Below are 21,917 nucleotides of genomic sequence, written 5' to 3' on the forward strand. Positions count from 1 at the left end.
GTTGCAAAAGTCAGTAGGATTTAGAATCAGGAACATCTGTAGAAACGCTGTAAGACTTTGGGAAAGTTACTCCAACTCTCAGAGCCACATTTCCTTATCTGTAAATTGGAGATTCATTCATTCTGTTTTATTCAACAAATACTTCTTGAGGATTTACTGTGTACCAGGTAGTGTTCTAGGCTTTGTAGAAACATCAATGAACAAGCAAGACAAAGTCTCTGGCTACATGGAACTTTTCTTATAATAGGGAATTCTGAAAATGTACAAGCAAACGAATGAATTAATATAATTTCAGATCATAATTTTTGCTGTAAAGAAAAAGAAGGATAAGGGACCTACAAACATAAGACTGGAGGCATTCTTTTATCAAGAATGGTCAAAGAAAATTTATCTCAGGAGATGTCATTTGGGCTGAGTTCTGTCAGATGAAAAGTCAAGCATCAAAGAGCTGAGGGAAGTGTATTCCCAGCAAAAGTTATAGCAAGTGCAAAGGTTCTGATGCAGTAACAAGTTTGATGTGTTTTAGAAACATCAAGAGGGCCAGTATAGCTGGAACTTAATGAGTGGACAGGAGAGTATGAGTGTTTAGACTGAAATGACTGGAAGGGACCAGATTATATAATTTTTTCTAGGATTTGATAGAGTTTGGATCTTATTCAAAATGCAGGGACTTTGGATCTGATTCAAGCTGCAGAGAAATCTTTGGAGGGTTTTGAGCAGGAGGGTTGCTCCCAGGGCCAATAACTCCCCAGTGTCTCTGGACTGTTTCTGCCCATAGATTGAACAGGCTTCCATATTATGATAGAAAATAGAAATGCAGCATTGAATTTATCAGCAGAGGTAAGTCTGAGCAAACACGGCTACCCTCTGTGGCTGAAACCAGGTGGGCCAAGGGGATGTGATATGGGGGTATCAGTGTCATCTGTGAAAATCTTTCAAATAAAAAAAACCAGTAGCTAATATTTATTAAGCACTTATTCTTCCTAGGCACTATTGTAAATATTTTATATATAGCACATGCAGTCTCTACAATAATTCTATGAGGTAGGTTCTTTTTTTATGTCTGCATCACGGGTGAGGAAACAGAGGCACACACTTATAGGGCTTGTTGAAGCTCACATAGTGTATCAGTCATTTGGGTTAAGTTATGTTTCAGTAACAAAAATTCCCAAATTTTAGTGTATTAAAGTAAGCAAAGGTTTATTTTCTGCCTATTCTACCTATCCATTCAGGGTTGCCTAGTAGCTTCTGTTACACGTTGTTCTCACATTGGGATGCAGGCTCCAACCTTTGCTTCCATAATCCCCAAAGGAAGATGCCCAAAGGGGACCTTGGCTCTTGAATTTTCTGCCTGGAAAAGACAAATATCACAACTAATCACATTTCACAGGCCAAATCAAACTACATGGCCACTCCTAACCCCCAAAAGGATAAGAAGAACAATTTTACCATGTGTTTAGGAAGAGAAAACCAACAGTATTTGGCAAACTGAATCAGTGACTGTACATTCTGCCCCTCTGGATACCAAAGATTCAGCTTGTGTTCTTTCTGGCAGGAAAAATACACTTCTCCCTGCCCCAATAGAGATGCCTCAACCTGCCTATCCAGGCACAGCTTTAAGTTAAAAGTCCAGGAACTCTGGGTGGTACATGGTATTCTCTCCATCACATCTACATGTGATTCCTCTTGTCTGTCCCTGAGACCTGTAAACGAAAGGACAAGTTACCAGCTCCCCATATGGATCCTCCCATCTGCCAATAACAGTTTTCTCATTTCCCACCATCTCACCCCTAGACTAATGCCTTTTTTTTTAATTGAAGTATAGTTGAATTACAATGTTGTGTTTATTACTGTAAAGTGATTCAGTTATACACATATATACATTCTTTTTTTTAATATTCTTTTTCATTATGGTTTATCATGGGGTACTGAATATAGTTCCCTGTGCTATACAGTAGGACCTTGTTGTTTATCCATTCTATATATAAAAGCCTATATCTGCTAACCCCAACTTCCTACTCCATCCCTTCCCTAACCCCCTCCAACTTGGCAACCACCAGTCTGTTCTCTATGTCCATGATTCTGTTTCTGTTTTGTAGATAAGTTAATTTGTCTCATATTTTAGATTCCACATATAAGTGATATCATATGGTATTTGTCTTTCTCTTTCTGACTTACTTCACTTAGTATGATAATCTCTAGTTGCATCCATGTTGGTGCAAATGCCATTATTTCATTCTTTTTTGTGGCTGAGTAGTATTCCATTGTATATATGTACCAAATCTTCTTTATCCATTCATCGGTCATTGGACATGTAGCATGTTTCCATGTCTTGGCTATTGTGAATAGTGCTGCTATGAACATAGGGGTGCATGTACCTTTTTGAATTATAGTTTTGTCTGGATATATGCCCAGGAGTGGGATTGCTGAATCATATGGTAATCCTATTTTTAGTTTTTTGAGGAACCTCCGTACTGTTCTCCCCAGTGGCTGAACCAATTTACATTCCCACCAACAGTGTAGGAGGGTTCCCTTTTCTCCACACCCTCTCCAGCATTTGTTATTTGTAGACTTTTTAATGATGGCCATTCTGACTTTTAATGATGGTGTGAGGTAGTACCTCATTGTAGTTTTGATTTAATGCCATATATTTTAGAGTTTTTTTGTTACAGCAGTGCTTTACTTCCATATCCAGTTTTGAGTCAATAAATTGGACTACATTATGCTGAAGTAACAAACAACATCAAACCCTCAGTGACTTTAAACAGCAAAAGCTTATTTCTTTTTTGTGCTGTGTGTGTATTGTGACTGGGGAGAGAAAGTTTTGTACAGCACTATCTTTTTCCAGGATAATATGGAATATTCTGCCATTCAAAACACAATGATAAAACTGTTGGGAAGTCCTGACATGGGGGTGTAGCTTCTCAATCCCATCCTTCTGGAGGACTTTTCCCCATCCTTTAACATCTAGTACTGTTTTGGGTATTGAGAATGTACTCAGTAAATGGATCATAAATAAAGAGGCATTGTAGGAACTAGACTGGCTATGAAGAAATCATATTTGTTGAAGAGGTAATTAGGAAAACTGTTACCATCTTATAAGAAAGTGTTTCTTTTATAGATGTGAGCAGTTTGAACACATTTCCCAGAGACTCTGGAGTGGGAACAGAAGCTTGGTTAAGAGGCATAACATTCCCAATTTTTAACTTTGGCATCCTCACGTGTCAGGAAATGCTCATGTGACCTTGGATAACATCAGTGAAAGTATAGTGTCTAAAACAAGGAAGATTATCATCGGTCGTATTATACACTAGTTAGGCCAGACCGAGAGTATTGGCTCCAGTTTTGACTCCTGCACTTAAAGAGGGACTTGATAAGTTGGCATCGTCTATTGAGGACAACTGGGATAGTAGAGGGAGTTGGAGTTATTGTCCTAGGAAAGAGGAGACCTGCTTTAGACATGATCCCTGCCTTCAGCTATTAAAAGTATACAGTTTTAATGGAAGAAGAATTTAATTTATCCTAATTCACTTCTTAGGGCAGAACTGAGAGCAGTGGGTTGTCAGTATAAAGAAGATTTTGAGCATTTGGAGCAGACTAAATTAGAAATGGGTCACCCATGTCACTAAAGGCACTCAACTAAGGCTGAATGACCATCTGTTAATATTTTATCAGGTTATGGAAACTAGGATTAGTTTACCTTTGGGGTTCCTGTAAACAGTCATATTTGTGCTGCATATATCCTACTGCTTATTCAGTATCTCCTCTTGGTGTCCAGTATGCATCTCAAAGTTAACATGTCTAAAACCAAGTTCATGCATCATCTTCCCACTGAAGCTGCACTTTTCCTGTATTCTCTGTTCAGTGAGTGAATTACCATGTGCTTAGTTGTCCAAGCTAGAGACCTGTGTATCATACTGACTCTGCCCTCTCATTTACCCACTATCATCTGATCAATGTCCAAATCTTCCTGTCCATTAACCATTATATCTCAAATATATGTATGTTTACATATATATGTTTATCTATGTATATATGTGTATTTCATCCACTAATATATGTGTATATATGTATATTTCATCCACTATCCTGTATCCTCACTACCACTTCCCTCTTCCAGGCCACCATCATCTCTTCACTGGACTTCTAGCTGGTCCCCCACTTCTACTTTGCTCCCTCTCCAATACCATCTTATCTTGTAGCTGGAATAAAGTTTCTAAAATGCATATATGATCATATATCTCTTCTGCTTCAAGTCCTTCAAGGGTCTCAGTTGCCTTAATATGACTCATAAGGTAATTTGTGATCTGTTTCCTCCTCTTCTGTATCTTCAGTTCCTGAGTCTCCTTTGTACACCATGCTCTTGCCAGACTATGTTGCTGGGAATTGCCCCACAAAGAGCATCAAACCTCTGTGTATATTGTTCCCTGTGCTCGAGGTGGTCTTCCCTCCTCCTTCATCTCCCTTCACTCTGTTAACATGTGCTAGTCATCCAGAATTCAGTTTGTTCAACACATTCTATGAGAAGACATCTCCTATATTTCCATATTTCCAGACTGGATGAGGTGTCCCTCTTGTGTGCTACTCTCTTACCTTTTACATGCCTTCATCTTAACACTTTATAGTGGGGGTCAGCAAAACAGTCCATAGGCCAGATACATCTTGTCACATGTTTTGGTAAATAAAGTGTTACTAGAATACCACGTTTATTTGTTTATGCTTTGTCTTTGGCTGCTTTTGTGTTACAGCGGCAGAGCTGAGTGGTTGTGACAGAGCCCGAATGGCCCACCAAGCCTAAAATATTTACTGTTGAGCTCTATATTTGTTTGCTAGGGCTGCCATATTAGAGAACCACAGACTGTGTGGCTTCAGCGACAGAAATTTATTGTTTTCCAGTTCTGGAGTCTAGAGGTCCAAGATCAAGGTACTGGCAGGGTTGGTCCCTTCTGAGGGCTGTGACAGTGAATCTGTCCCATGCCTATTCCCTCTTCTGATGGTTTGCTAGCAATCTTCAGCATCCATTGGCTTGTAGACACCAATCATCACCCCAGTCTCTGCCTTGATGGCCACATGTTGCTTTCCCTGTGTCCCTGTCTGTCTCTTAATATCCTCTTTTTATAAGGACAGTCATATTGAATTAGGGCGTACCCTGTTGACCTCATTTTAAGTTGATCACCTCTATAAGAATCTTATCTCTAAATAAGATGGCATTGAGAGGTTCTGGGGGTTAGGAATTCAACATATGGATTTTGGAGTGGACAAAACTCAGCCCATAACAGGCTCTTTACAGAAAACTCAACCATGTATCCCAAAGGGCAAGACCCAGGTCCTGCTAATGATAGTATCACCAGTATTTAGCATGATGCTTTGGACAGACTAATCACTCAGTAAATACTCGCTTAGTTAATAAATGATTTTGAGATACCCCCTGGTGACCTGACATCTCATTTTTTACCATATCTATGCTGCCTTATATAATTATTGTAATCCATTTCATGATTACTTCTAGATCTCTGAATGTTTTCATCATGGTCTTGACTCTGTCTTGGGTTACCTGTAAACCCTAAATAAGTTACTAAATCTCCCAAAGTCTGCATTTCCTCATCATCAAGGCCAAGGTCCCTAAAATACTAATATTCCAGACTATTGATGGCATTTGGCTAATATGGTAATCCTTCTACCTTTGATGACTAATCTTGTCCTTTGTTTACAAAGCCCAGTGGGGCTGCACTCTGGCAGGTTTACAGGAGAGAAAGAAGGAGAGGACCTTGATTTAGCCTAATTTTCACAGACACTTCACAGTTTCCCAGAAAGTCAGTGGGGGCTTCTGTGGCAGGAGATGTCACGTGTCCAGGAAGAGAATCATGGTAGCTGTTGATTTCTTTCTAAACTGTTTGATGGAAATGAAGTTAGTTTCAGCTCTAGTCCCCTAGTCTCAATGACTTTCATTGATTGGAAACAGAAAATGACTAAGGGTGCTTAAACCACTAACAAATGGAGGGTTTAGTAATTGTCTTTATGAAGGTGAATACCTGAGCGGCATGCAGAGCGGTTTTCTCTGCACATCAGAAGGGGACTCAGTGAAAGTCAACACCAGACTATGTGGTATGATTTACAAGTAGGGAAAAGCCCCCACTGGCTGAATGTCCTGCCCTGATAGGTGTTTACAGTCTGATCATTTCTTTAAGCTTCTCATCACTTTGAGGGAAAATAACATTATCCTCATCACTGGGAGCAGTAGCGGTAGAATCTGCAGCAGTGCCAACTTCGCTGATAGAGTATTAACTGTGTGCCAGGAAGTGAGCTAAGAGCTTTATTGAATTCTCTAATCTAATCCTTGAGACAACCCAATGAGGAGGTATTTTTAGTACTTCCATTTTACAGATGAAAAAATCCAGGATTTAGAGAGGTTAAATGCCTTATGAACGCACATAGTTAATTATCATCAGTGTGAGGACCAGAACCGAACCTAAGCATTGCCTTTGCCCTGATTCGTGAGTCAGAATGATCATGCAACAAATGTTATTTTATTCTCACATGAACTACCGAGCCAGGCATTTCTGCGATATCTACCTTTAAATAGAGTATTCCTATGGACACAACGTACTCACACAAAGATCAGTCCATAGCTGGCATGTACTCAACTCTGGAATTCACATTCTAAAGGACCTCTTGATTTAAGTTAAAAAAATAAAATTTTATGCACTCAAGTTAATAGAACCTGTCAAACTTTCACATAGAAGCATATCCAGATTGTTCTGATGTAAATTGGTCCACAGAATAAAGTAGATGGCAATTTTCCATATCAGTGCTATTTATACAACAGGGTTACTTGTAGATAACACCATTCAGTGTGCTTGTCACTGTGGAAAGTATTTTGAATGAAAGTACGCAGGGTTTTGGGGTGATCCGGATGAAGAGACAGACTAATCAACTAATCTAATAAATAATGTAAAATTATGGCAGGGTCACATAAGAGAGGTACTTTATTAACAGAACTACGAGATGTGATCTAGATCTGAGATCTCAGAGATGAGGAGCAACTAAAAGGAAGTTTTGGGGGTAGGGATTGGGAGAAGAGCAGTCCAAAGAAAGCAAAGAGCATGTGCAAATGCCCTGTGGTGGGAGGGGGGCAGTCTAGTACATTAGGAGGAAGTGTAGGGGCCACTGAATCAGGGGCCTATGCTGTGAGATGGGGACCATGCAGGGACCTATAGGCCATACCAAGGGCTTTCTTTGGTTTTGTTTCAGTTTGCTATTAAAGAAGCCAATGACACTTTTAAGCAGGAGAATATGATATGATCTTTAGAAAGATTTCTTTTGGCTACAGTAAGGAAATGAATGGAGATGGGGAAGATGAGGGGCACAGGCTATTCCGGTGGTCCAAGTGAGATGGTGGTCACTTAGACTTAGATGATGGCAGTGGAGATGATGGCAGGAGATAGAAATAGAAAAAATGTCAGCAGGACTACTGTGTCCAAGCCCACCATGCTTGACTGTGTGACCTTGAGAAAATGCTTAACCTCTCTGAGTCATTATTTCCACCTCTGTAGAAACTGGAAACATAATAGTATCTACTTCAAGGTTATCATGAGTTTACATGTGTACCTGGCACATAGTAAGTGCTAAGTAAGTGTTAGCTCTTGTTAGTATTAGTTGTAGAAGAAGTCATTATAGTAGTAATGGTCATATTACCAAATTTAGGAGGAAGGAGAGTTAACCGGAATGAAACCATTTTCAATAACTGGATACATATAAGTAGAATTCCTGGGTCAAAAAGATAGGACTAAAAATAATTAACCCTAAATATATATTTTTGTAACTTTCCTTTGTAAGTTCTTTGTAAAGCCTGTGTTAGAGACTAAAAAAAAGTTAATTTATTTTCCACATTTTAGTCTTCCCAAAATGCTGCTTCTTTGATCCAAATAATGATGCTACAAACAGGTACATACTAAGTTAAAGCAAGGAAAAGATTTCTAATGGTTCTCTGAATTCTCGGAATACAAATAAAGGAAGCTCTCTGAGAGGTAGGGACTTTCCTAGCAGGGAAGATATTTAAGAGAGCCTGGAGACTGCTCAGAGCTGCTGGAAAGGATTATAAATCAGACAACGATGAGTGAGCTTCTTACTTTTCAAAGTGTCCTCCACAGACCAGTAGCGTGAGTGTCATGCGAGAGCTTATTAGACTTGCAGAATTTGGGATCCAGCTCAGACTTCCTGAATCAGAGTGTGCATTTCAGCAGGACTCCCAGGAGATTTGTTGGTACATTAAAGTGTGAGGAACACTCGACTAAATAACTTCTGTAGTTCTTTATTAATTGGAATGATCCTGTGAGCCCAGGTACGATCTCTAGAGCAGGGAACTTGGACGTGGCATGAGGACAGTGGAAGAGGTCCTGCTGAGCCGGCAGGGCTTGTAGGGTTTTTCAAACTTCTCCACTCATTTCTGCACCAAGTTCTCAGCAGTGCCTGCGGTGATACAGGAAGAAGTGAGTGTTGTTTCCTACAGAGTGAATTTTGAACTGTTGACTCTCCGAATGGAAGACACCCAGGGATTATCTGGTTTACAGCTTTATTTTATGCAGAAAGAACTGAAGGTCAGAAAGGGGTAGTGACTTGCCCAGGTTAAAATGCAAATTGATAGTTTCTTTATATTTCAATTTCTAACCAAGTTTGTTCTCTCCCTAGCTTGCGATTTCTCTGCCTCTCCATCTCTTTCTCCCCAGCCCCACCTCTAAACACACACACACACACACACACACACACACACACACACACACACAATTCTTAAGTCAATCTTCTTTTTAGATAAATCTGATGGCTGTCTTCAGGGTCAAACACCAAAACCAAGGAGGGGGGCATTGTAAATACCTCAGAAAGAATCTTTTCCAGGTTTAGCAAAACAGGCTGTGAAGAGCAGTATGAACAGCAGTTGAAGTGGAAAGGAATATAAACTAAGAATGCCAGCACTTTTCAGCATAATATGTGCTCTTCTTTAGTTCGCCCTCAGACTCTCCAGCTGAGGTTTGTCATTGGTTTCAATAAAGAGTCTAGCATCATGATTTAGACCAGAGAAGAAAACGGGGAAGAGTCAAGTAGCAGTCCTAATCCCAGCAGTCAGAGGACCTGTATATAAACGCCACTTCCACCATCTAAGGAATGTTTAGCATAATGGGTGCGTCCTTGGCCAAGTTATTTTATATGGATGTACTTCCGTGTCCTTATGCGGAAAATTTGGGTTATTCTTATATCACCTATTCACAGGGTTTTTGTGAGTTCCAATAACACTTTGGGAAAATACTTGGTGGCTTCCAAGAGATTTTGTAGTTTCTTTTTTAAACTGTCAGTCTTCTCAATAAAGACATTAAGATGAATAACGGCAGGGGACTCTTACTTACTATTCTACTTCCATGGCTAGGACAGTGCTGCCACGTAAAAGCATAAAGAGCGCTAACTCGAGCTTGGTTAAATGGATAGGTATATACATGAAGGAAAGAAGAAGGAGGGAAGAAAGATGGATGGACGGCAGGTTGACAGCTTGTGTGACATTAAAGTCTTATTTGTGATAATCAGGTTTTCTACAAGTTTCTTTCTGGTCTTCTGGTCTGATGTTTCTTTCATAGGTTTCGCTCTTTCATTGATGATACTGAACTGGTCAGGAAGACCTAGGTTTAGTTTTGCTGCTTGAATCTATATTACCTTGGGCAAGTTACATACCCTATCTAAACATCAATTTTCTCATCAGTGAAATGGGATTAATAATTCCTAACTCGTTAACATTGTTGTGAGGGTTAAATGGCAAAGTGGATATAAATAGTTAAGCATAGTGTTTGGTATACAGTAAGCATTCAATAAATGCTATTTTCCTGTACTAACAGTTCAAGGAGTTTGATCTACTAATAAAAAGATGTGATCGATGGCCATTATACTGGTACCCGGGAGGCATCCAATAAGTGGTTTGAAGTAGAATGCATAAATATAATATTGATTTTTGTCTTCAATCACATTTTAGTTGAAGGCAGTTTATAAGTCTGTGCTGTTGTTTACATGATTGAATTTTTTAGTCTTTTATGTTAACATGTTGATTTAACTTCTGCCTTTTGAAATTATTGAGTTTTTTTCTTTGGTCTGATCTGTGATTCATTTTTATAAATGTATGAAAACTCAAAAAGAAGGTGTATTTTTGATATGGAAAATCTGATCTATATTAATTTCCTCTTACTAATTACATGAAGTAATTTTGTTTGATGGAGAGCACTAATAATGCTGTAGAAGAAAATAAATAAACACAACTTGTTTAGTTGTAGCCTATTCTGTAATTCACAAAATTAAAGGTAATTCACAGAACTAAACAGCCTAGCCTCAAGCAGGAAAGGAACCAGGTTAACTTTGAAGAGCCAAGCAGTAGATGCTCATGAACAGCATCTTTGGGACACTGTTGCCTGATGCTTAATTCCAGCTATATTCTCTATCTCTGCTTAAGAATCACATTCCCCAAAGAAAGAATGAGATTGGCTTAGCTTATATTTCTTGCCTAATTCTGTGAATTACAGAGGTAGTCCAGTGCCCCGTTCAAAGATGGGAGGAGGGAACCAGACAGGCAATAAGCACAGAGGTCCACTACGTGATCTGTGAAGGTCACATCTTTATATCTTCATCTCCCTGTTTCTCTTTGATCTGCCAGATTAAGCCATGGGTGTATTTAGGACTCAGAAAAATGAGAACATGGTTAGCTACAAAAGAGAACGTGGCTGGGCTTGGGTATTCTCTTGCCCCAGATTTGTTTATCTACATAGAAAGTGTTATGGCTCCACTCTTATAATTACTCTTACCACGACCACCACCAGGATTTACTGAGTAATTTCTTCAGGTATTAATATTTAAACTATTTATCAAACACTATGCTAGGTATAATTCTGCCCCCATGGACCTTAGAATCTGGTGGCAGGACAGCCATTTAATGAAATAAACACTTAAATTTTGACGTATGGTGACAATTGGAATAAGTGTGATGAAAAGAAAAATACACTGGGCATAGAAAGCATGTAATACGGAGACTTGGTCTTATCTGGCAGGACAAAAAAAATCTCTGAAGAGGTAAGGATATTGGAGGATGTGTAGGAATTAACCAGGTGAAGGGAGCTCAGGGATAAAATTTTAGGCACAGATGAGCATGAAAAGAATCCATGCCTAGTGGAAGCATGATTTATTTGAGAAACCACATGAAGGGTCATGTGCCTGGAATGCGGAGAGCAAATGCAAGTTGGGTATGAAAACATCCTGGGGCGTGTGGTGCAGTCAAGTGGGACTTACTGGGTCATTTTAAGTGTTCTGGTGTTTAGCCTAAGACAATGAGAAGCTGTTGGATCATAAGCATGGGAGTGACATGACCAAGTTTACATTTGAAAACAGTACCTCCAGTTGCTGTATGAATAGTTTGAGGTGTTAGGAGTGGTTGTAGGGTGTATCAGGAAACAATTGTAGGAGTCAATGAGATGAATGAGGAGGGCTTACACTAGATTTGTGGAGTAGAGGTAAAGAGAATTAGATTTGGAGGATATTTAAGGAGTAAGACAGACATACTTGGTGGTTTGGATATAGTGTGTGTAGGAGAGGAGAGTGACCACTATGATTCCTAGGTTTGGGCTGGTATAACTGAATGGAGGGCAATCTATTAAATTATACCAGCCAAAATATAGGTCTATTCATATTAATAAAGAACATGAGAATAGTTCTGAACTTAGGGGGGAAATTATGTTTAATTGTAAGCATCTTGGCTTTGATAAATCTTGATGACAGCTATGTGTAAAAATCCAGAAGTGGTTGAATATAGGTAACTAGAACTCATAAAGAAGATCTTGGCTACAGATGTAAATGTGTGAGACTTTGTTTGTAGAGGATACTTAAAGCTGTCGATGTGGGTGAGGTTGCCTAGGGAAAGACTGCAGATGAGAACAGGATACAGATTGGCGCATTGAGAAATTCCAACATTTAATAGCAAGATAGAATATGAACCTTGCCCAAGAGTCTAAGAGATCCTCTAAGAATTGAAGACACAATCATTCTTGACTCTGTGAAAAGTGTATAATCATAGTGGTGGCGGGTGTGTATTGCGCTGAATCTTAGGAGTCAGAGGGAAGTAAGGAAATGGGGACTTATTAACAGGCAGCAATTGTAGACGTTATTTTGAGAAGTTTGGCTATGAAGGGGAAGAAGAGTGATGAGAATGAGACTAGAGGATAATTTTGAGTTCTGGTAATTATTACTCTTTTTAATGGAAGAGACTTATTTAAAAGCCAAAAGGATCCCTTTGAAAGAAAGAGAAAAATGGAAGAAAGATGAAAGAGAGAGAACATGAAAAGAGCAAAGGAACACTGTGTGTGTACAAGATTCCTGACTAGGTGGGAAAGGGGACATACACCTTATATTTGGGAGAATTGACCTAGACTAAGGGGAAAAGACAGCTCCTCTAATGTGAGAGAAGGGAAGATGGTTTCTAGATTTTGTAGCAGAAAGTAGAGGGCCTCCAGCCAGTGTCTAGTGGCTTCTAGTTTCTTTGTGAAGTACAAAGAGATGATTTCTGCTCAGAGTCATCAAAGAGATGACAGGCAGAGGGGGTTGAAGTGGAGGAAGGGTCAGAGGTCAGGTGGAAGTATGGGGAGGGTGGAGGACAAGTCAGTTAGGCTTATCAGCAAGTAGGAAACTAAGTTAATCAGTAAAAGTTGTAAGGTTGCTTGGTTAATGAAGGCCCGCTTTAGGCTGGTCAGTCAGTCAGTCAACACAGATTGGTTGAGCCAGACATTGTTCTGGCCTCAGGATATAGTAGTGAGTGAGAGGGAAGACTCTCCTATTGAGGAATCTACTCGTTAGTGACAAGGTGGTGAGTGATGTAGGCTTCTTAGCTCCACAAGAGAACTGGTGTTTCTTTAAAGCATGGATGTCTTACTAAACTACTCTTCCTTACACTATGATTTTAACCAATCATACTTGACTGTCAGGTTATAATCATAGAGACACTAGATAAAGTTTTACAAATGGAGATAGAGATTTGTCTGAAAAGTGTAATAAAAAAAGCAGAGAAACAACAGAGTTTGAGTATCATTGAGTATTTTAAATAATTGATCATGGAGACTAAAATAATAAGAGAAATAAATAGAAAAAAGGGGATTAATGAAGAATTAATGAACTGGTTGTTGCATTGGGAATACTTGAAGATGCAAACTGGAAAAACAGGAAATTATGGCTTGAATAGGATTCATAAATATCTGATTTTGGAAAGAGAATAGTTATGGTTAAAGGAAAAATCTAGAGTATGGTGCAAGACAGATTGTCTCAGATGGAGTGGAGGGGGTCACTAGAGGTGAGATGGTCATGAAATAGAATGGTCAGGGTGTTGAATGGATTTATACGTGTAGAGATGAAACACCCAACATGATGATGGACTTTGTAGAGAGGGATACTCTCCACCAGGTACCAAAGTCTTTGAGGAATGAAAGATATACCTGGGATATCAGTTATAACCACAATGAGTAGGGAGAAAGGATGGTGTATGTGATTGCTTTGTTCTCAGCTGGGCTTTTTTTCCTTCTAAGAGTGTCAGTCATTCCTAGCATTTTATATAGTTTATTCTTCAAAATATTTCCATTAGTGTCATCCCATTTTGCAAATAGGGAAAGTGATGCTCAGAGACTTTGTTACTTTAAGCTACAGATTTAATAATTGGTAGAACTGAGACGAGAACCCAGGTCTGTCCGGTCGGAATTTTTTGAAAATTCAGTTTGTAGTTTTTCAGTTGAGGAAGTAGTAGTTTTTGAATTGTCCTACTGGCTATTCATGGAGAGACAATACAATAGAAACATTCCAAGCAGGTCCATGCAGAGTGGACCCCAGGTAAAGCATATCAGGAAACACGGAAGCTCTTCCCTTCTGCCACAAGGCTCCTGACTAGCAGTTTGAGATGTGTGGCCTCTGAGATGACTGAGCGTGGTCACACCCACTGGAAGGAAACATAGACTGTGGTGGTACTCTGACAGATTCTTGTCTAGAAGGCAGAACATACTGCTGGAAGAAGACGGCAGCAAGTTGAAGTGTCACCAAGTGACTGGTGTAAGGGTGCTGGTATGCAGTAGTAAGTTGTACCCAACTATGGAAATGATGGAGCAGCCGTTCTTGCAGTTCAGGCAGAAAGGCATGCAATAGGGAAACTAGCCATCACAGAGCTGTCATTCAGACAGAGCTGTCATTCCGCTGTCATTCAGACAGAACTGTCATTCAGACTCTGGTTTTATTAATCTAATGGCTAAGTTACATCCCAGTCCCAGAGGTGCTGCAGCACCAGACTGATTACCCAGTCAGAGGAGGCAGGAATAGAGAAACTAGACAACATTTACTGGCAGAGGCACAAAACGGCATAATAGGAGTAGCAGCAAGGGACACCTGCTGTCCATCTGTCTGTCTATCAGTCCATCTATGCATCTGGTAAACACTGGCCACTGCCTACCAAGTGCAACGCCTTGTGCTGCATGGTGAGGATAGAAAGATGAAGTAAGACTGTTGGGTTTCCCCAACTGATACTCCCTCCTGCATCCCCAGAAGATTTTCAGCTCTTTGATTCCTTCTAATTTACTACAAGTGAGGAGAAGATAGACTTGGACCCTGCAGACGAGTAAAGCTCCATATGCCACCAGATGAGTTCCCGCATACCGGCATGTTGAAAATATGAGTGGATGATCAAGGTGCAATTTACAGTAGGCTTCAGGGACCAAGCCCGATGACAGTGCCACAAATCAGCAGCAAAAATGTAACATTTGACTCTGAGTCTTAACATAAGAACTGCATATAAGCAATTTACCTCTCCCAGGGAAACCCTTCTGATAAAGCCCAGAATACAAATATGTGTTCCTTCCCCTTTACCCTTGAGAAGCTTTGCCTTTGTTTATGCCCAGCTCATTATACAGCAGCTGGATTCATTACCATCTCATTTTTTACTGATGGGAAGTGTTGCCATGGTGATCCTAGAATATAAGCCTGAAAATACAGACCGTCATGAACTTATCCCAAGTTAGAGGCAGTGGATCAGTAAGGAGTGGTAAATCCTTCTCCTCTCTTCCTCATGGATGAGCTTCTTCAATGAAGAGGTATTGGAGTTACTGGAGAGGAGCCCTTAGCAGCAAATGGGATGGATGCAGGCCCTCACATAGCTATTTCATGAAGATTCACAGGTTGGCAAAGACATAGACCAGTTCCTTGAAGAACAGACAGTCTTTTGCTCTTCTCTATTGCATAGGCTATAGAACTCCAAGTGTCACAAGTATGCATCACTGTTAACAATTGGAACTGGGAGTACATGGATGGCTTCCTATAAACACTTTACTGACTCTAACTAAATATCTCAGATTCATGATCTATTGAGAATAGTTAATTCGGGTGTTTGTATCAAGATCAAGGACCATTAGAGCAGAAGAACCCTTAGATATAATCTAAGCTGAATTTTTCACTTGTCGATGAGGAAACAAGGCCTAGAGATGAGAAGAGCCCCTTTAAGGCACCTAGTAATTAAGAGGCAAGTTGATTAATCTGTTGTAGAATGGGAAACATTTTTTTTTTCTTTCTCTTTTTCTGATCTGCTCTTCCACTACATTCTTCTTTAACCAAAGGCTTTCAGAGAACAAACCTTTTCTTCCTTGGTGGGAAGAAAGTTTATGGAGATAAAAATAAATCCAGAGATCCCTCTCAACATTAAGATTGATCTAGTCATTTAAAGCCACTGACCTGAGCCTCCTAATAGAGCCTGGCTCACTTTGAAGTTATTACTAATGGACCTGAACCCTTGAGGAGATAAGCAGTATCATTGCTCAGAGCAGGCTTCTCAATACATGTCCCAGTCAAGCTGACAGCAAGACTTTTTTATCTCTGGCTTCTTAGTCTCCAAACCCATTAGCACAGGCATCCTTTGATATATTTCTCTCTGTCCCTTCTAGAGCTCAATTGCTATTTGTAATAAGTCTTGGTGACCTCTCACCATAGGATGATATCAGAGTATTACTATTAAACTTAGTTATAATTTAAACTAAAACATGTGGGTCTCCTGGAGACATTGGCAAACCTTGGTAGAAATGTATATCTATTTTATTAATATTAAGGGTGGTTTGGGATTTTGTATTGCCTTTTCACCCACTGTCAAAGGCTGATGATCTTAAGAGCTTTCTGCTTGAGAAGAGACATAATAAGGGTTATAATGAGATCTGGGATAGACACCAAAGGTCTTAGAAACAAATGCTGATTTTCTATTGATGGAGAAGTTATTTTAACCTCTCTCAGCCTCAATTTCCTCATATATGCATCAAGCTCAGAATTGCGTATCCTGTTAGGATTGTTGTAAGGAAATGATGAGAAAATGTAAGAGAATTGGATTAGAGGTTATCACCATCTCCAGTCTTTACTCTGCACCCTGTGTGCTGGGACAGTGTGGAGAAAGATATGAGATGTTTCTTTACTCTTGAGGGGCAGTTTAGCTCAGATTGCTTCTTCAAAGGGATTTCATATCCATCAGTTCACTTAATGTTGCCACTAATGATGAGAGGTGAACTTGAGAGAGAGAACTGAAATGTTCATCACCATGCAGAGTTGGGATTCCAGAGTTTTAGTCCTGGCTGGGTTTTAAAGTAGACAATCTGATCTTGAAGAAGTGATCTTCATAAACTGCAGAAAGAATCATGTCCTTCCCCAGCTTGAAATCCTCCATTAGCCTCCCTTTGCTGTTAGAATAAATCCCAACATCTTCAACTTGTTCTACAAGGTCCTGTACCATTTGGCCTCTCCCCACTTCTACCTCATCTTTCTCCTTTCTCATTCTATTCAATTCATTTCAACAACAAAAGACTTTTAGTTCCTCCAGCAAGCCTTCCTTTCCTGCCTCAGGGTCTTTCCCTATGCAGCTACTTCAGCCTCTAATGTTCTTTCCCCTGGAGACTCTCCTATTTCAGTTCTCAGCTTAAATGTCCCTTGCTCAGAGATTTTCCCTGAACACCCTTCCTAAAAGCATGTGTACCATATTATTTTCTGTTACAATCCTTGGTTTCTCACCTTCACAGCAATCTCCGTTTGTATTTCTTTTGTAATAATCACTTTCTTCCATTGTGTTATTTGATTTATCTTCTTTGGTCTGTCTACTCTTTTGGGATGTAAGCTTCATGCAAGTAGGAACTACATTCCATTTATGGCTGCGTTTCCAGCATCTAGCACAATGACTAGCACCTAGCAAGCACTCAATAAAATTTGCTACATGACCAAATGAGTGAATCGATATGTCACTCTCTGAGTTTTAGATTCATGATAGATGGGAATATGCTCTAACAGCACCTCTCCTGGTTATCCTCTCAGCTACAAATATGAGAGGAGGTGTGGCTCTTCCCTTCTATGGCTGTCACTTCCTGGTCTCGATCAGACATACTTCTTCTTTGTTTTTTCTTTTACATTTTTCCTCTGCTTGCTTGAGCCATACGTTCAGTTTGGCATACAGGATTTACTAAACCACAAGTTTTGGTGATGAGAACACAAGACTGGAAGTCAGGAAATCTGAATTCTAGACTTAGATAGGCTTCTGCTTACAATATGATATTGGATAAGTTAGATGCCTACTTTTGCGCTTCAGTTTCTCCTATGGTTATAATGAGGAGATTGGACCAGATGAGCCAAAAAGATCTTTTCCACCTGGAGCATTATCTAACCTAGATTGTTGGTTTCCCTTCCATCAGTTCATCTGGACAGCCTCACAAGGCAATTACTTTTAAAATAGCAGTGGACATCTTGAGTCAAGTCTGGGTGTACTGGCTAAAAATAGAATTCCCATTAATGAGTTTATAGTCATACTATAAAATTTACAATCCCTGAGGAGAAACCAAGCTTCAAAATGTCTTGCCAAAATATTCTCTGCCCTTGATGCGTGCTGGGTCCTTTCAGGAGTATATCAGGAGCCAAGAGTGCTGGCAAAACAGAAGGGAACAGTATTATGTCCTCACGTTCTTCTCCATCTGCTCTGTTTTGTAGGTCTGCCAGAATTTTCCCAGCATGACTCCTCCAAATTTCCCATTTCATCCCAGATTACACACACATCAGCCCTGGCAGGAAGGTCCCCATTTAGAGCCAGTTTTGGAAATAGTGGAAATGTTTGACATAGATTCAGTTTTTAGTACTCATTACCCTGCATCCAATGGCAAAACAGGGAGGGTACGGTCTTGTGGTTAAGAGATGAGTCTATGGAACCAGGAGCCTGGACTTGAATTCAGTAAGACTTTCGATAATGACTTAACCATTCTAAGATGAGTTACCTTGTCTATGAGAGAAGCATACTAATAGTAACAAGGTCATACATTGTTGACAGGATTAAGTCAAATAATCACGTAAAATACTTTGCCTATCTCTGGCCCGTGGTAAGCAATCAACATGCATAACTTAACAGTTTTTCGTTTTGTTTTCAAATTTCAGTCATTTATTTAAATATTTTAACAACTCCCAAGTGATGCATATGGTTTGAAATAAAGTTATCTACAATGAGTAAAGTCATTTTTTTGGAGAGTTCCAAGTACAAAGAGTGACAAAGTCACTGCGAATGGGAAAACTTCCATGGACACTAGCATACACTAAATAAATAGTGTATGTAAGTCAATACATAAAAGGATTAGTTCATTTAGTACTTATTTAGTTAGAACAGCTTAATGAAAATGGCCATGTCATCTTTCCTAATTTTAAGAAAAATTCATACTCACTGCAAACTTTTCAATTATGAAAATGAAAATAATTATCGTTCATTTTTTCCTCTACCCAGATATAACTTCTACTAATATTTTAGTTATGACTCCATAAAAAGCAGTCATTACCTGCAATTTTTATTTCTTTTATTTCTTGAGTAAAAACTGGAGGATTCTAATCTAGATCAGAGTCTTAGTTTTACCTATTTCTGATATATTCACCTTCTGTGTCATCATCTGTAAAGTTGTTGTTTGGACTGTGATCTTTAATATCCCTTCCAGCTCTAGAATACTAAAGTGAATACAAAAAGGCATATTTAGCATTATAAGAAGATAAACAATATACATTTTACTTTCTTAAATCATCTAAGAACTCTTGAGCACTGGTCATCACATATTATACAAAACTAGCTACGACTTTCTCAGTTACAATGCGGAAGTCAGAAAGCGAGTATGCGGTAAAACTATGAAGTAGGTGGCATTTGGGGGAAATGCAGACCTTCCCAGTCTTCATCCATCCTGAGATGTCTCTCCTGCACATCCTAGCCTTCTTCTCGTGCTCTCCTTTTCCCTCCTCTTACTTGCCTGGATCTCAGAATGATATGCCTTATATCTAACTGTAAAATGACAGCTCTTGTTTCCTATTAAATAAATTTCATGCTTTGAGAAGTGAGGAGGGGGCATATTTCAATGACGTTGTGTGCCTGGACCATGCTTCCCAGGATCCTGATATAAATCCAGATTGGTGGCTATCATTTTTTTCGTATTTGACAGATCAGGGTATTATGACACACACACACCCCTTACACCAGTGATATGACCAGTTCTTTAACCTTCACACGTAACTGGTTCTGGCTTCAGCCACTGACCAATAATACAGCTCATTCTCAAGGATGCTTAGAAATTCTCTCTCACACTTAAATAAACTATCTTAGAATTGTTCTAACTCTAACATTCTCATTTTACTAATGGATAGATGGAGGCCCAGAGAGATGACATGGTTCACTTGATGTCTCCACAGTGAATAAGTGACAAAGCTTTTCGTAATAATACCTGAAGTATCATTACATGATACATTCCTTGGAGTATTGCTGCTTTTTGATTATCTGTTTTTGTTTTTAATAAAAGCCTGTTATTAAATTTGCATTTCTTAGGATAAGGAGCATGCTAAATTGGAAGTATTAATTCTTCATTCAGGTTTGTTGAGAATCAGTTGTTACTGAGGTCACACCAGGACCCAGCAAAATGCCTGAGGCACAAGAGGGACCAGAAAGTGAGGGAAGGAATGCAGAGCATAGACTGGAGTAGAGCACTAGCCCGGGGTTTGGCAGGATAGGATTTGTTGGTGACTCTGATTACAGTAGCTTCTGTGTGATGGTGGAAGGAAAACCTGACCAAAGTGGGATAAAAAGAGAATAGGGTGTGAGGGAATGAAAGGATACTAATATTTCATAGAATTTTCCCCTAAGGTGAGTAGAGAAATGAAATAGCTGGAGAGAGACATGAGGCCAATGGAGGGATGTTTCAAAATATAGAAGAAATCGCAGCATATTTGTGTGCTGTTGGGAATGAGCCCATATTTAGGGGGAAATTGATGGTGAGGAGAAAGAAATGTTGATCACAAGGGCAAAGTCTTGGGTCTGTGATAGGGTATGTGATCTAGTGCACAAATGGAGGGTTTGGTTTTATACAGGTGTGAAAACAGAGTTTATGGGTTAAGAAGCAGGTAGCTTGAGAGATTTGGCGGTGGAAAGATGCAATGGTTCTCTTTTGGTTGCTTTGATTTTCTCAATGAAATATTTAAAAAGTAAGTCTAAAGCTGAGTGCGAGGAAAGGGAGAGAGTGCTGAAGGTTTCAGAAGAGGTGAAAACATGTGAACATCCATCTCAGAAGTTGGAAGAGTGGGTTAGTTAGGGGGATAGAGTGAAATTGCTAGGTAGTATTTCAGGCCCACTTGAGTACATTGGTCATAAATCTAAAGAGAGACAAGTTAGACCTTTAGTGAGTTTTTCTCCAGCCCCCTTCAGCTGGTTGAGTGTTGTTGCAAAATAGGGGGAGGACTGAGTTAAACTAAAGTTGGGGTTTTGCCAAACTAGGGTGAAGGAGGAGAGAGGAGTCAGGGATTTGGGGATGATATAAAAGGAGTGGCTGTAGAGACTGATCATTGAACTGGAGAAAAAGAAGGGACTGAGGACATGAGACAGATAATGAACAATGAAAAGTGGTGGGTCCAGTGGGCTGGAGGTCCTGATGTGAGGGTCAATGATTTGTAGAGGAGAAGAAGGGAGGGTACAAAATTAACTTAGTTGCAAAAATAAGAGCAAATGTTTGAAAAAATATTTCACAAGCAATGCAGTTATTAGTAACAACAAGGTCTAGTGTCTGGCCACGGTATTGGGTGGCTGGGGGGGTGAAGGAGAAAGCAGGAGGTGAGGTAGTAAAGGGTGGAGAAGCACAGGGGTTGGATGATGACCATGACATTGGTGTGGAGGAAGTCAAGACTGCAAACATAGTAGTAGACTAGAGGAGGTGAAGAGTAGTGATATGGCAGTGAGAGAGTAGTATAGAAAGGGTGCAGAGTGAGACAGCAAATTTGAGATTAGGTCTTCAGTGACTAAGGAAGCTAAGGAGAGTGGCACGTGACTGCAATGAGGCAGGATAATGGCTGGTAGAGCTTGATGGCAGGTGCTTCAAAAATGGCAGGATTTTTGAAAGAAGAAGGAAATAATTGACTGTAAATGATTGTGAGGAACATGCAAGGTACCCAACCTCACCTCCAGGCTCTGTGCAGTGTGGAAGGAAAAACAACCTTTACTTGAGAGGCCTGCAGGGGAAGCAGTTCCACAGGAAGGAGCCTGGTTTCATAATGAGCACACAGTTCATTGTGTGATGGAGAAGCTAAAAAGAAGTTTGAAGAACCAGGGGATTTTTCTGGTACAGACCGTAAGTTCCAGAGCACTTAGTGGAAGAGCTGAGTTGGGTGGTGGTGGTGAATAATGACTGTGAAATCATACTGGAGGATGCCCATAGCTCATCTGAGTAATGATTGGTGATCTAGAGTAGTACTTCTCAAACTTTGAGGTACCTACAGATCTCCTTGGGATATTGTGAAAATTCAGATTCAGTAGGTCTTAGGGAGAGGAGGAGGCAAGGGGCTGAGATTCTGCA

At 39.8% G+C, this 21,917-nt stretch overlaps 1 long non-coding RNA gene across 1 annotated transcript in view; it reads left to right on the forward strand.

Annotated features, from left to right (window-relative positions):
• Positions 1 to 21,917, forward strand: part of LOC132517241 (uncharacterized) — a 431,094-nt gene that overhangs the window by 135,270 nt on the left and 273,907 nt on the right. The window lies entirely within an intron of this gene.

Source organism: Lagenorhynchus albirostris, chromosome 3 (genome assembly GCF_949774975.1).
Source record: "Lagenorhynchus albirostris chromosome 3, mLagAlb1.1, whole genome shotgun sequence".
In the NCBI taxonomy this organism is placed as follows: Eukaryota; Metazoa; Chordata; class Mammalia; order Artiodactyla; family Delphinidae; genus Lagenorhynchus; species Lagenorhynchus albirostris.